At 44.9% G+C, this 12,186-nt stretch overlaps 1 protein-coding gene and 1 non-coding gene across 4 annotated transcripts in view; one reads left to right on the top strand and one right to left on the bottom strand.

Annotated features, from left to right (window-relative positions):
• The window catches only part of WWC1 (WW and C2 domain containing 1), a 154,181-nt gene that overhangs the window by 124,789 nt on the left and 17,206 nt on the right, over positions 1-12,186 (bottom strand). The window lies entirely within an intron of this gene.
• On the top strand, positions 10,022-10,125 carry LOC123581897. The gene has a single exon (XR_006704076.1). It is a non-coding gene; the product is annotated as a U6 spliceosomal RNA (small nuclear RNA).

Raw genomic sequence — 12,186 nt, forward strand, 5'->3', positions numbered from 1 at the left:
TTGTTTTTTTTTTTTTTTCTCCTCCAACCTGACAGTATCTGCCTTTTAACTGGAGTGCTTAATCCATTTACTTTTAATAAATTATTAATACAGCTGGATTAAAGTCTACAAACTTGCCAGTTGTTTTCCATTTGTCTCATCTGTTTGGTTGTTCTTTTTCCTACTTTAAAGACATCATCCACAATATACTATTTATGTTTGCTTTAAACAGTTAGCTTTTAAAGAAATTATGAAAAATTTTAGAAGTCTTTTATATTTCCGGGGCCCTTAATTTCTTATGGAGACCCAAGTTTCCATTTGATAAGATTTTCTTTCAGCCTGAAGAATTTCTTTTGACATTTCTTTTTTTGTAAGTCAGCTGGTGACAATTTCTCTCAGCTTTTATCTGAAAATATCTTGGTTTTACCCTCACTTTTAAGGATTTTTTTTTGTTGGATAGAGAATTGTAGGCTGACTTCCCCCCCCCCCCCCCCCCCGCCAACCCCTCCCTAGCTTTAAGCTTTGCACTGTAGAGATATAATACAATTATACTTGGGCTTTGTTTCTGATGAGAAGACAGTAAAGTGTACTCATTGTTTTCCTGTACATAGTATTTATTCACTGCCTGATTTTAAGGTTTTTCTCTTTTCTCTTTAGGTTTCAGCAACTTGATTATGACATGTCTGGATGGGGTTTTCCACATGATTCTCCTGCGTGGGGTTTGTTGAACTTCTTGGATCTATAGGTTGATATTTTTCATCAACTTTGGAACTTTTTGGACATTATATCTTCAAATATATTTTCTTCCTCAATTTCTGTCTCTGTCTCCTTTCAAGAATCCAGGGGCGCCTGGGTGGCTCAGTCGGTTAAGCATCTGACTTCAGCTCAGGGTATGATCTCACTGTTCGTGGGTTCGAGCCCCACATCAGCTTGGAGCCCGGAGCCTGCTTTGGATTCTGTGTCTCCCTCTCTCTCTCTCTCTCTCTCTGCCCCTCCCCCACTCACGCTCTCTCAAAAGTAAATAAACATTAAAAAATTAAAAACAAAAAAAGAATCCAAATACACATTTGTTAGACTGCCTGATGTCCCACAGATCGCTGAGGTTCTCACCTTTTTTCCCCAGCTTTTCTTCTCTCGGTGCCTTGTGTGGAGAGTTTCTTTTGCCCTGACTTCACACTCATGTTCCTTTTTCCTACAATATCCAGGCTACTATTAGATCCATCTAGCGGATTTCTCATTTGGGATACTGTAGTTTTCATCTAGAATTTTTATTTTGTTCCATTTCTCTACTGGTTTATCTCCCTTTGAATTCTTAAACATAATATTTTAAGGTCATTTGCTGCTAATTCCGTCATCTCTACCATCTCTGGGTCTCTAGAGTCTTTCCTTCTATGTCTAAGTACCTATTCTATCATATGCTGGACATGATGAATACTGAGCTGCTGAGAATCTGTTTAAAAACGTTTTGTTGTGATCGGCAGTGAATTTATTGGCAGATCAGCTTTATTCTCTTGCAGCTTTTTAAGCTTTGTTGAGCCATGAGTTTGATGATGGAAGTCACTTGTTAAGAATGGTGGAACAGGGAAGTATAAGGAACCTGGGTCTTTGACGACTATGTGGAACCACCACTCCAATCCTGATTGACCCTTTTTTATATTTTTACTGTGATAAAGAAGTAAAGTACTATCTTGAAGGTAAGCCATTGTTATTTCTGACTTGTACTGCCAGCAGCTAAACACTCTGTTAAAAGTACTAAATATCTACTAAGTAAAGCAGGTGTTGGGGGATAAAGTAATTTACAAGTTAGATGTGGTTCTTGACCTGTCAGAGCTTACAGTCTAGAGCAGGAGGTGGCAAACTAGGGCCTGCAGGCCAAACTCATGCATTGCCTGTTTCTGTAAATAAAGTTTTCAATGGGACAGAGCCAATATTTGTTTACATATTATCTATGACTGCCTTTGTGCTATAAAGTTGAGTAGTTAAGACAGGCAGTATGGCCACAAAACCTAAAATATTTACTATCTAGTTTTTTATAGAAAAAGGTTGCTGAGTCTTGTCTATGGTAATAGTTCTCAAACGTTCTGGTCTCAGGACCCCTTCACTGTCTTAAAACTTGAGGACTCCAAAGAGTTTTTGTTCATGTGAGTTTTATTTATCAATATTTACCATATTAGAATCAGAGAAAATGTGAAAACACTTATTTCTTTGAAAATAATAGTAATCCCATCACATGTTAACATAAACAATGTTATAATTAAATGTTTTTAATTTATACATGTATAATTTAAATGTTTTTATAATTAAATGTTTTCTAAGTCCCCTCCAAAAACATTAGTGAGAAGAGCGGCATTACTTTATATTTTTGCAAAATTCTTTAATGTACAGCTGAAGAGAAGATAGCTAAGTCCTAAGATCTGCTTTTGCATCAGGGTGTTGCAAAATCACACAGCATGTAGCCTCTGGAAAACTCCACTGTCCTCTTGTTATAGATAGAAAGTAAAAAAAAAAAAGCAAATAACTTCTTAGTATTATCATGAAGTTTTGACTTTGCAGACTCACTGAGAGAATCTCAGGGACCACACTTTGAGAATGGCTGTCTAGAAAAGTCCTAGGCAGACATTAAACAAATAACATGAGGTTGGGGCACCTGGGCGGCTCAGTTGGTTAAGCGTCTGACTTCAGCTCAGGTCATGATTTCATAGCTGGTGGCTTCAAGCCCCACATCAGGCTCTGTGCTGACAGCTCAGCCTGGAGCCTGGAGTCTGCTTTGGATTCTGTGTCTCCCTCTCTCTCTGCCCTTCTCCCACTCCCACTCTGTCTCTCTTTCAAAAATAAATAAACATTAAATAATTTTTAAAAGAAATAAATGGTCTAATTAAATAATTATCATTAAACAATTGATTAAATTTTTTTTAATTCAAATTAAATGACAGGTCAAGCTGTCAGCACTGGGCCTGTCCCTGGGCTCGAACCCAGTCACTGGGAGATCATGACCTAAGCCGAAGTCAGCCACTTAACCAACTGAGCTACTCAAGCACCTGTAACAATTGATTTAAAAGAAAAGAATACTGCTCTTCGAGAGAATGTAAACACTGAACTTGGCCCCATCTGGAGAGTCAGGGAGTGATTTCTTGAGTAAATGGTGTTTCAGGCTGGGCTAGGAAAAGACAGTTAAGCAGGTGAAGGCAAGAGAGGGGAAGTTCTCCCTTTCTTCAGTGTGTCTGCTCCTCCTGCCTGGCTAAGGAAATTGGGTTAGGCTCTGGGGAAGGATCAGAAATGAGGATGACTTTCCCATGACATCCTCCCCTGGGGGGACCCAGGCAGAGATGTGCTCTGGGAAACAAAGGGAAAGCTTTAACCCCAGGGTCCTCCTGACATGCCTGGAATCTATCCCAGGGACAGGGAAATCCTGATTTCTCTGGGACAAAAGCTGGTGTTCTACAGATGGGGCACTATATGGAGGCCCAAATGCTGACACACAGGGGACCCAGGCAACGCAGGCCTGAGGACAGTTATCCAGGTCCTTAGGATGTGGTATCCTATGGTTACAGAGGTAGCAACATCAACCCTTAGCTCACTGTCTTCCTTTAAGGCATTCGGAACCACTCGTCATCCAGATGGTTAGAGGCTGTCAAGGTTACTGGCTGAGGGACCAGGGCAGCTCCCTTCCACCAGACTGCCTGTCCTCATCCCATTTCCCAGTTGCCCACTCTGCAAACACTCACTCTCAAACCCAGATTCTGCCAAGTTTCAAGATGGATATTGGAGGCTGCCTCTGTTCTTTTTCCCCCTGACATGCCCACCTTGGGGTGGAAAACCACCAGATTCCAGCTACCATCTCACCCCAACATCCCCACTTGAGAAAAAAAGCAGGCAGAGAAGAAAACAACCCCTGGCTGATGGAAGGCAGCTGATTCTCTTCTGTTCACAGTAATGATGCCCTAAAGTTATCAAAAACACGTTAGGAGTCTTGAAGTATTCGATAGGGCTTCTCTGTATTAGTTCCTTGAATCCTCAGTAACCCCATGAGATCAGTTTACATATTATCCCATTTTACAGATGAGAAACTGAAGCACAGAAAGATCTTGCAGCTGACCTAGGTGACAAAGTCTGGAAGAAGTGGAATCAGCATTAAACCCAGGCAATTTGGTTTCTAAGATTCAGCTCCTCAAATGTACATTTTACTGCCTTTCTATATTCAAAAGGACACAAGGAGTTAGTTTTTTAAAAAGTATCTGTGTAGGGGCACCTGCGTGGCTCAGTCAGTTAAGCGTCCAACTTTGGCTTAAGTCGTGATGTCACAGTTCGTGAGTTTGAGCTCCGCATCAGGTTCTCTGCTGTCAGCACAGAGCCTGCTTCAGATCCTGTGTCACCCCCACTCCAGCCCCTCCCCAGCTCACTCATTCTCTCTCTCTCTCTCTCAAAATAAATAAATAAACTTAAAAAGTATCTGTGGAGATGTTCAACACCGCTAATCATTAGGGAAATGCAAATCAAAACCACGAGATACCATCTCATATCCATTCAGACGGCTAATATAAAAAAACCCAGGAAATGACAAGTGTCTTGGTGGGGGTGTAGGGCAATTGGAAGCCTTGTGCACTGCTGGTGTGAAGGTAAAATGGTGCAGCCATTGTGGAAAAGAGTGTAATGGTTCCTCAAAAAATTAAAAGTAGAATTACCATATGACCCAGAAATTCCACTTCTGGGAATATATCCAAGAGATTTAAGGCAATGACAGGAATAGACATCCGTACACCCTTGTTTATAGTGGCATTCATGATAATCAAAAGGTGAAAGCAACCCATGTGTCCACGAATGGATGAGTGGATAAATATAGTATATACACATACAATGGAATACTATTCAGCCTTAAAAAGGAAAGAAATTCTGACAACTAAGGGAAATGCTAAGGGAATTATGCTAAGGAAAATAAGCCAGTCACAAAAAAGACAAATACTATATGATTCCAGTCATATGAGGTACCCAGAGCAGTCAAATTGGTAGAAACAGAAAGTAGAATGGTGTTTGTCAGGGGCTGGGGGAGAGGTGAATGAGGAGGTAAGAGTTTAATGGATACAGAGTTTCAGTTTTACAAGATGAAAAGAGTTCTGGAGATGGATGGTGGTGATGGTTGCACAGCACCGTGAATGTGCTAAATTCCCCTGAATTGGACCCTTAAGTGGTTAAAACGGTAAATTTTATATTTTCCCCAATCAAAAATAAATTTATGTGCTTTTCTATTTAAAAAATTTTTTTTAATGTTTATTTATTTTTGGGAGAGAGAGAGACAGAGACAGAGCACGAGTGGGGCAGGGGCAGAGAGAGGGAGACACAGACTCTGAAGCAGGCTTCGGGCTTGGAGCTGTCAGCACACAGCCTAACGTGGGGCTCAAACTCACAAACGGTGAGATCATGACCTGAGCCAAAGTCATATGCTTAACCGACTGAGCCAGGAGCCCCTTTTTATTTTAGGGAGACGGAGGGACAGTGTGGGAATGCGCGAGAGGGTGAGAGGGAGAAGAGGGTGTGAGGGAATCTCAAGCAGGCTCCATTCTTAGCACAGAGCCTGACTCGGGGCTCAATTCCATTACCCTGGGATCATGACCTGAAAGAATATCAAGAGTCAGACGCCCAACCAACTGAGCCACCCAGGCACCCCAAGGATAATTTTTCAAGTTTACCTTTTAAAACATTAATTTAGGGGCACCTGGGTGGCTCAGTACATTGATCTGACTCGACTTCAGTTCAGGTCATGATTTCACGGTTTGTGGGTTCAAGCCCCACATCAGGCTCCGTGCTGACATTGTGGAGTCTGATTGGGATTCTCCCCACTCTCTCTGCACCTCCCCAGCTCTCACACGTGCTCTCTCAAAATAAACATTTAAAAACAGAAGTATCCTTGTAATACACCTTAGAATGTTTATTATTATAATTACAGTAGGAATTACCCTCAATAATTTTTTTTTTTTTTTTTAAGTGTGGAGGGAGTGACTACATTTCTGAACTTCTGGAACTGAGAGAGCCTTTGCAAACAGATTAAGTGCTATGGCCTTTCCCTGGTCCACATGCCAAGCCAGAAGAGGTGATTAGCAGGCTTAAACTACTGGTTTCTAATCAGAAAGTTAAAAAAAAAAAAAAGCCTTTGTCAAAGAAAACAGAACAAAGGGCCAGTAGGCCCAGGGGTTATACAATAAAAGCTGGCTCATGCTGTGTAAAAAGGCCCTTCCATCTCCTCATGGCTGTGTCCTCCTAACACCGTGCTCTTCATGACATCCAGGGCTATTGTACTGTATTGATAACACATCATTCAGTGTGGTGTGGGCCCTCACAAAGGCAGGCAGCGCCCCTGCGTGCAAGCAGGACATTTGGGAGACAAATCCCAGGAGTCGTTAGCAACTGCATCAACTGTTCCCATACACTTGCCTCTCCTTCCCACACAATCCTGCTTCTCTGTCTCTGTCTCTCTCCAGTGTGTTGAGGATATTGGGAATACTGGAGAACAGGACTCTTTCTGAAAAGGCCTCCATGCTCACTTTTCCAAACAGCTATAGATTCTAAGAGGCCAGGGGCCAGAGAGGGAAATAGAAGAGGACGGTATGGTAGGGGGAAGGGCCCTGGTGCAGTGCCTGGGAGTTGACAGGGAGCATGTGTCCTGTGGGTCATCAAAACCTCACCTCCTCCACACACCCCGGCCATGCTACCCACCAACCACTGGGCAGCACCTCCTGTCCTCACTGCCCTACAGAGGAGGGTCTGTGGGAGCTGGCTGCCTGTGGACTCTAGGAAGGACGCAGGAACTTCCTCCAGCGCCCGGATTCCAGCCATAGCACCCTGGAGAGTGCGAGAGCTTAACTAATTCTCAAATCAGGACACATACACAAAACCCTCTGAGAAGTGGTGGAGAACTCAGCTAGTGTTAGCACTGTTACATCAATGCAAGCCAAAGACCTCCAGGAGACAAAGTGGCAGTGACGAGCACTGAGCCGTCCTGGATGGAAACCCGACTCTCTTGCCAACTTGCTGTGTGACCCTGATAAATTCCCTAACCTCCCTGGGCCTCAGCTGCTTCATTTGGAAGGCGAGGACAAGCAAAACAGTAAATGCTTATGAAATTCCTTGGTACCCAGCAGCTGTCACAACCTCCAGGAAGTTTCCAGAGCATCTAACAAGACTTTTGAATATAAAATCTTGACCAAATGATAGCACAGCACTGTCCTCCTCCTACAAGCAAATCAAGTGTCATTTGAGGAGATGAGAAGAGAAAGGGAGTAGATTCAGAAATAACACCCTTATGAAGAAAGCACAGAAGAAACTCAGTAATTACCTACAACCTTAGCAGCAAACATCTGGAGGATTTGGACACAGCCCACATTAACTAGAACTGGATGCTCCCCTTTCATCAAGCTAATTTAAGAAGCATTTGCTGAGGGCCTACTGCATACTGAAGTCTCAGCTGCTCTGCCTGCCCCTAGAACTCAGTCAATCCTATCTTTTCAAAGGACCAAGGAAGGTTCTTAGCCTACTTTGGACTGAGAGCATACTGCCCTTATCCTGACCTCAGGCATCAAGAGGTCAGTGAGGTCCCCTGTGGTCATAGCCGTCTGGGATAACTGTAGAGTCGCACCAAGACCCCTACATCCTGCTGGTGCTCAAAAGTCCCCTGCCCACCAAACACACAGAGATAAGCAAGCAGGATCAGAAGACAGACCCTGGACTTGCAAAGCAGGTTTCATGGTGCTCAAGTGAAGAATAAGGAAATGTATCTTGTTTTTCGACAGAGGTGATGGGCCATGTTATCAGATCACAGGCATCTGGCTCTACCTTCACTGACATGATTGAGACAGCCTGTCCAGGGCTTCTCTCTGTGTGATTTCTGTTGGGTCAACAGTTACTGGTTTGGCAAACAGCAATTCAGAGCCTTACACAGAAAATCAGGGTAGCAAACAGTGAGAAACTGGCGGAAAGTACTTGCGGGAGTTCCATGGTCCAATAGCGCTATTCTTTACCTCTCTTCCTGTCTGATGAGGCGGCTTGCGCAAGCTAGCGGCTCTGGATGTGGGGTCAGGCCGGGGCTGGCAAACTGGCCTGGAGTCTTGTCTTCTACATCAGGAGTCTCCTTGACCGGCAGACAACAGAGCTGGGCTCCCACACAGGTGGGCTGTATCCCCAGCCAATCAGAGCCATGGGCTCTCCCAGGGTCCAACACTTGCCCTCTGGCCGGATGAAGAAGAAAGGAGTCAAAAGGTGACAGACTTCCTTATCAGGAGGCTTGCAGTCCTCACCCTTTACTCTGTGACTTTCCCTTGGCCTCTCAGCTGCTTTCAGGAGTATCCATTCATTTATTAGTACCAATCAAGTGTTCGACACCACTGTGCTGGGCCTGGGAGAACACAGACACGAAAAGAATGATGGCTCCGTGGTGGGTGCATGTGACAAGGGTGCATAGAGGGGCCCTGACCAGAGCTGGGACAAGGCAGGCTCCCCACAAGAGGAGGCCCTTATGCTTAGCAGCACAGGGAGGGAGGAACAGCAGGCAGGGCACACACACTGTTCATGCAGGCAGGGAGGAGAGGGTTTCAAGTTGAAGGCATATGAGAATCCTCTGGGTAGCATATTTAAAATGCACATTCCTGAAAGCCCCAATGAGATTCTGATTCAGTAGATTTCAGGTGGGGGCCCAGAAATCTGTTTTATGAGCTCCTTGGGGGAGTCTAAGGCAGGAGGTCTATGGACCACACTCTGAGAAACCTTGCTTTGAAGGAATGGAAAAAAAAAAAAAAAAAAGAGCCATTTGTGGCTTTGATGGAATATTGGTTTATTTTCCTGGAATTTTCCCAAAGGGACTTTGGCCAGCTCATTAATGATTCGTTCTTCCGTCATTTTACACAGACAGACATGCCAACATCAAACAAACTAGAAATGAACTCAGGGAGGGTGTTAGGAGCCCCCACTCACAGGGATGGCTGTCACTGTGTTCCACGAGATGACAATGGGCATCATCTCAGGAATGTGTCAGGTCAAAGTCCATGTTTACACCAAAGGCTGTCTACAGGTGAACTGGGGCCCAGAAAGCAGTGATGGGAAAGCCTCCTGGAATCTGGCCACACCTCCTCACCAACCTCACACCAGGGAAGGCAGGGCAGTCTTTAGATGTCTTTCAGACTTTCTCTGCAGCCCACAGCTGGCTCCCTGCCCCTCCTGTCCTGGGTCCCCCCTACCAGAAGCCTGGCCTCTGACACCCCAGCGCCACCTCACTCAGGCTCCTCCTAAGCTTGGACCAGGGATTGCATGTTGGGGCTCTGGCTCAACCAGCCTAAGCCTTGGCCGAAGGCATTGTTTCTACTCGTACCTGTGCAGCAATATTTTTGTCCTATTCAGTGCTAGTTCCAGGGAGTCCACCATTTATTTCGCTGGCTCAAGCCTCTGCCTGGGAAGCTTATGGGGGATTCCCAGACCTCCTTGCTCTTGCCACTGGTCTCTGAGGCCTGGAACCCTGCCTTTGTGATCTCTGCCAAGTGCCTGCTGGGCTGCCTCCTTATTATGTGTTAGAGCCACAGGCACTAGCCTCCCAATGCTTCCCAACTTCCCACTGCCCCATGTTCCCAAGGGCCGAGTTCAGCTACCCTGGGGACTTCCCACACAGTCTGCATCTGCTTGGACCCAGCTGCTGAATACGCTGCAGCCTCAGGACTTGCCTTTTGTCAGCAGGTGTGATCCCCTTTCAACTGACCTTCACACCCCATCCAGCTTCAATCCCTCATCCCATGCGGAGCTCTGGGAACAGGCTGAGAACTCTTTTCCACGGACAGTGTTTATAACTGGTTGTAATAATCCAGTGTTTACTGATAATACAGCTATGTGGGATACCCTACATCAGAGTTTAGTAAGAGGCACAGTCAGCCATAGAACAAAAACCAAAAATTAAGGCGAACAAACAAGCCAAGGCTATGCAATGTAGTACTGAATGGTCTGGTCAGTGCTACTCAAACACGAACGTGCGTAAGGGCCACTGAGATCTTGTTAAAATGCAGTTTCTTACGCTTGCTTCGGCAGTACACATATACTAAAATTGGAACAATGCAGAGAAGGTTAGCACAGCCCCTCCGCAATGACCCACAAATTCACGTAGCATTTCATGTTTATTTTTTTATTTATTTTTAAAAAAATTTTTTTTAACGTTTATTTATTTTTGAGACAGAGAGAGAGACAGAGCATGAACAGAGGAGAGGCAGAGAGAGAGGGAGACACAGAATCCAAAGCAGGCTCCAGGCTCTGAGCGGTCAGCACAGAGCCCGACGCGGGGCTCGAACTCACGGACCGCGAGATCATGAACTGAGCCGAAGTCGGGGGCTTAACCGACTGAGCCACCCAGGCGCCCCGCATTTCATGTTTAAAAACAAACAAACAAACAACAACAAAAATCAGTTTCTGATTCAGCAGGCCTGGGGTGGAGCCTGAGATTCTGCATTTTTAGCAAGGTCCCAGGCGATGCTGATGTGCTGGTCCACAGCCCACACTTCCCGTAGCAAGAAGGCAGGGATCACACAAGCAAGTGGGAGTTAGCCACACAGAGGTGAGGCCAGAAGCAGAGCTCAGAATCCAGCATGTGTTCAGATACAGTAACCACCAGGTCTTACTCACTGCCACTGAATCAGAACAATCTACTCTAGAAGTTACGAGAAAGAATGACCTGGGGACGGCCATGTGCCCACAGCCTGTCCTGAGCAGACAGTTGCTGTGGTTGGCACCACGGCATCCCTGATGCTTCCCTTGTCATGGTTTCCTGTACCAGACTGAGTCCAAGTCAAGGTCAGCTCTGTGATTTTTCCAAACCAGCACTTCTCATACGAATTTGAAATTCTGGACGCCAAGTTAGCTGTGGTTGCTGGGCTGAAGGGTTATGAGACAGGCTGGGGCCATGAAGGCGATAGGGGTCATCCAATGCTGTGGTAATATCATAACTGCTAACATTTTTGAGTATTTAGTCTGAGGCTTGCTGTCGGTTAAGTGCCTTACATGGGAGAATCCATGGATTCAAAGTGGATGGCAATTTAAGAGTGAGAGCTCTGAAGCCAGACAACCCGAAACTGAACCCCAGTTTTGCCACTTTCTGGGGCAAATCACATTAGCCCCCTCTATGCCTCCACCTCCTCCTCTGTAGATGGGGAGAGTTATAGTACCTCTCCTAGATAGTCAGTGTGACAGCTGGCTGAACTAATAAATATAGAATATTTAGCGTAGCACTTAGCATTCAATAAAATCCTGGCTATTATTTTCTTATGCTTAGCCTTATTTGTAGAAAACCAGGAAACTGAGGCTCAAAGAGATTAAGTAGGTTGCCTGAAGTTACACAGCAAGTTAGAGGCAGAACTGATTCGAAACAAGGTTTGCAAATTTATGCAATTTATTTTAGATTTGTTGTTTGTAGATTTCAGGAGGCAGCAGAAACCTCTCATGGCCTCCAGAGGCAGCTCCCACCTGCCCAGCAATGGGGGCTGCTATTCCCTTTCTTAGATTCCTGTGAAATCTAAGCTCATAGCAGTCTCTTTTTCAAGAACCGCCTCGTGTGGGCTTTTCCTGCTTTTGACTAGAACAGACTTGACTTAAAGTAGATCCCTTCCAGGCAGGAGGAGGGAGGGAGATGATGGATGAGGGAAGAGGGAAGGCCCCATGGGGCAGGTAGCATCACCCGTGGCCTGGGAGGGAGGTGGGACTTCCCTGGATATAGGCAGGGGCTGGGAAACAGGCCCACAACGGGAGAATGGCAAAGTGCAGGACATGTTTGGGCACTGCCACTAACCCAGGTGGACTACAAGCAAGAAGACCAATGAAGACAGCTCCGTAACCACAGCTAACAATGACTGGCACCTACAATGCTGTTGGGCACTGTGTAAAGTATTTTAGACAGTTTAATTTAAACTTACTGAAATTGTATGAAGTATGGTTATGTAAGGGGATGTTTTGTTTCTTATACACACATATACAGGCATTCAGACCCAAAAGATACTAAACACTGAAGTATTTAGTGGCAAAGAGACATGATGTCTAACTTGAGTAATAACCAATTTACTCTTAAATGGTTTATATATATAATGGTCTTATATATTAAATTATATGCGTTTGTATATATATACAAACATACATAGACTCACAAACTTACACGTAGGGAAAATGAGAGACTATAAGGTAACTGGGTAACATAAA

The sequence above is a fragment of the Leopardus geoffroyi genome, chromosome A1, assembly GCF_018350155.1.
Source record: "Leopardus geoffroyi isolate Oge1 chromosome A1, O.geoffroyi_Oge1_pat1.0, whole genome shotgun sequence".
Taxonomy (NCBI): Eukaryota; Metazoa; Chordata; class Mammalia; order Carnivora; family Felidae; genus Leopardus; species Leopardus geoffroyi.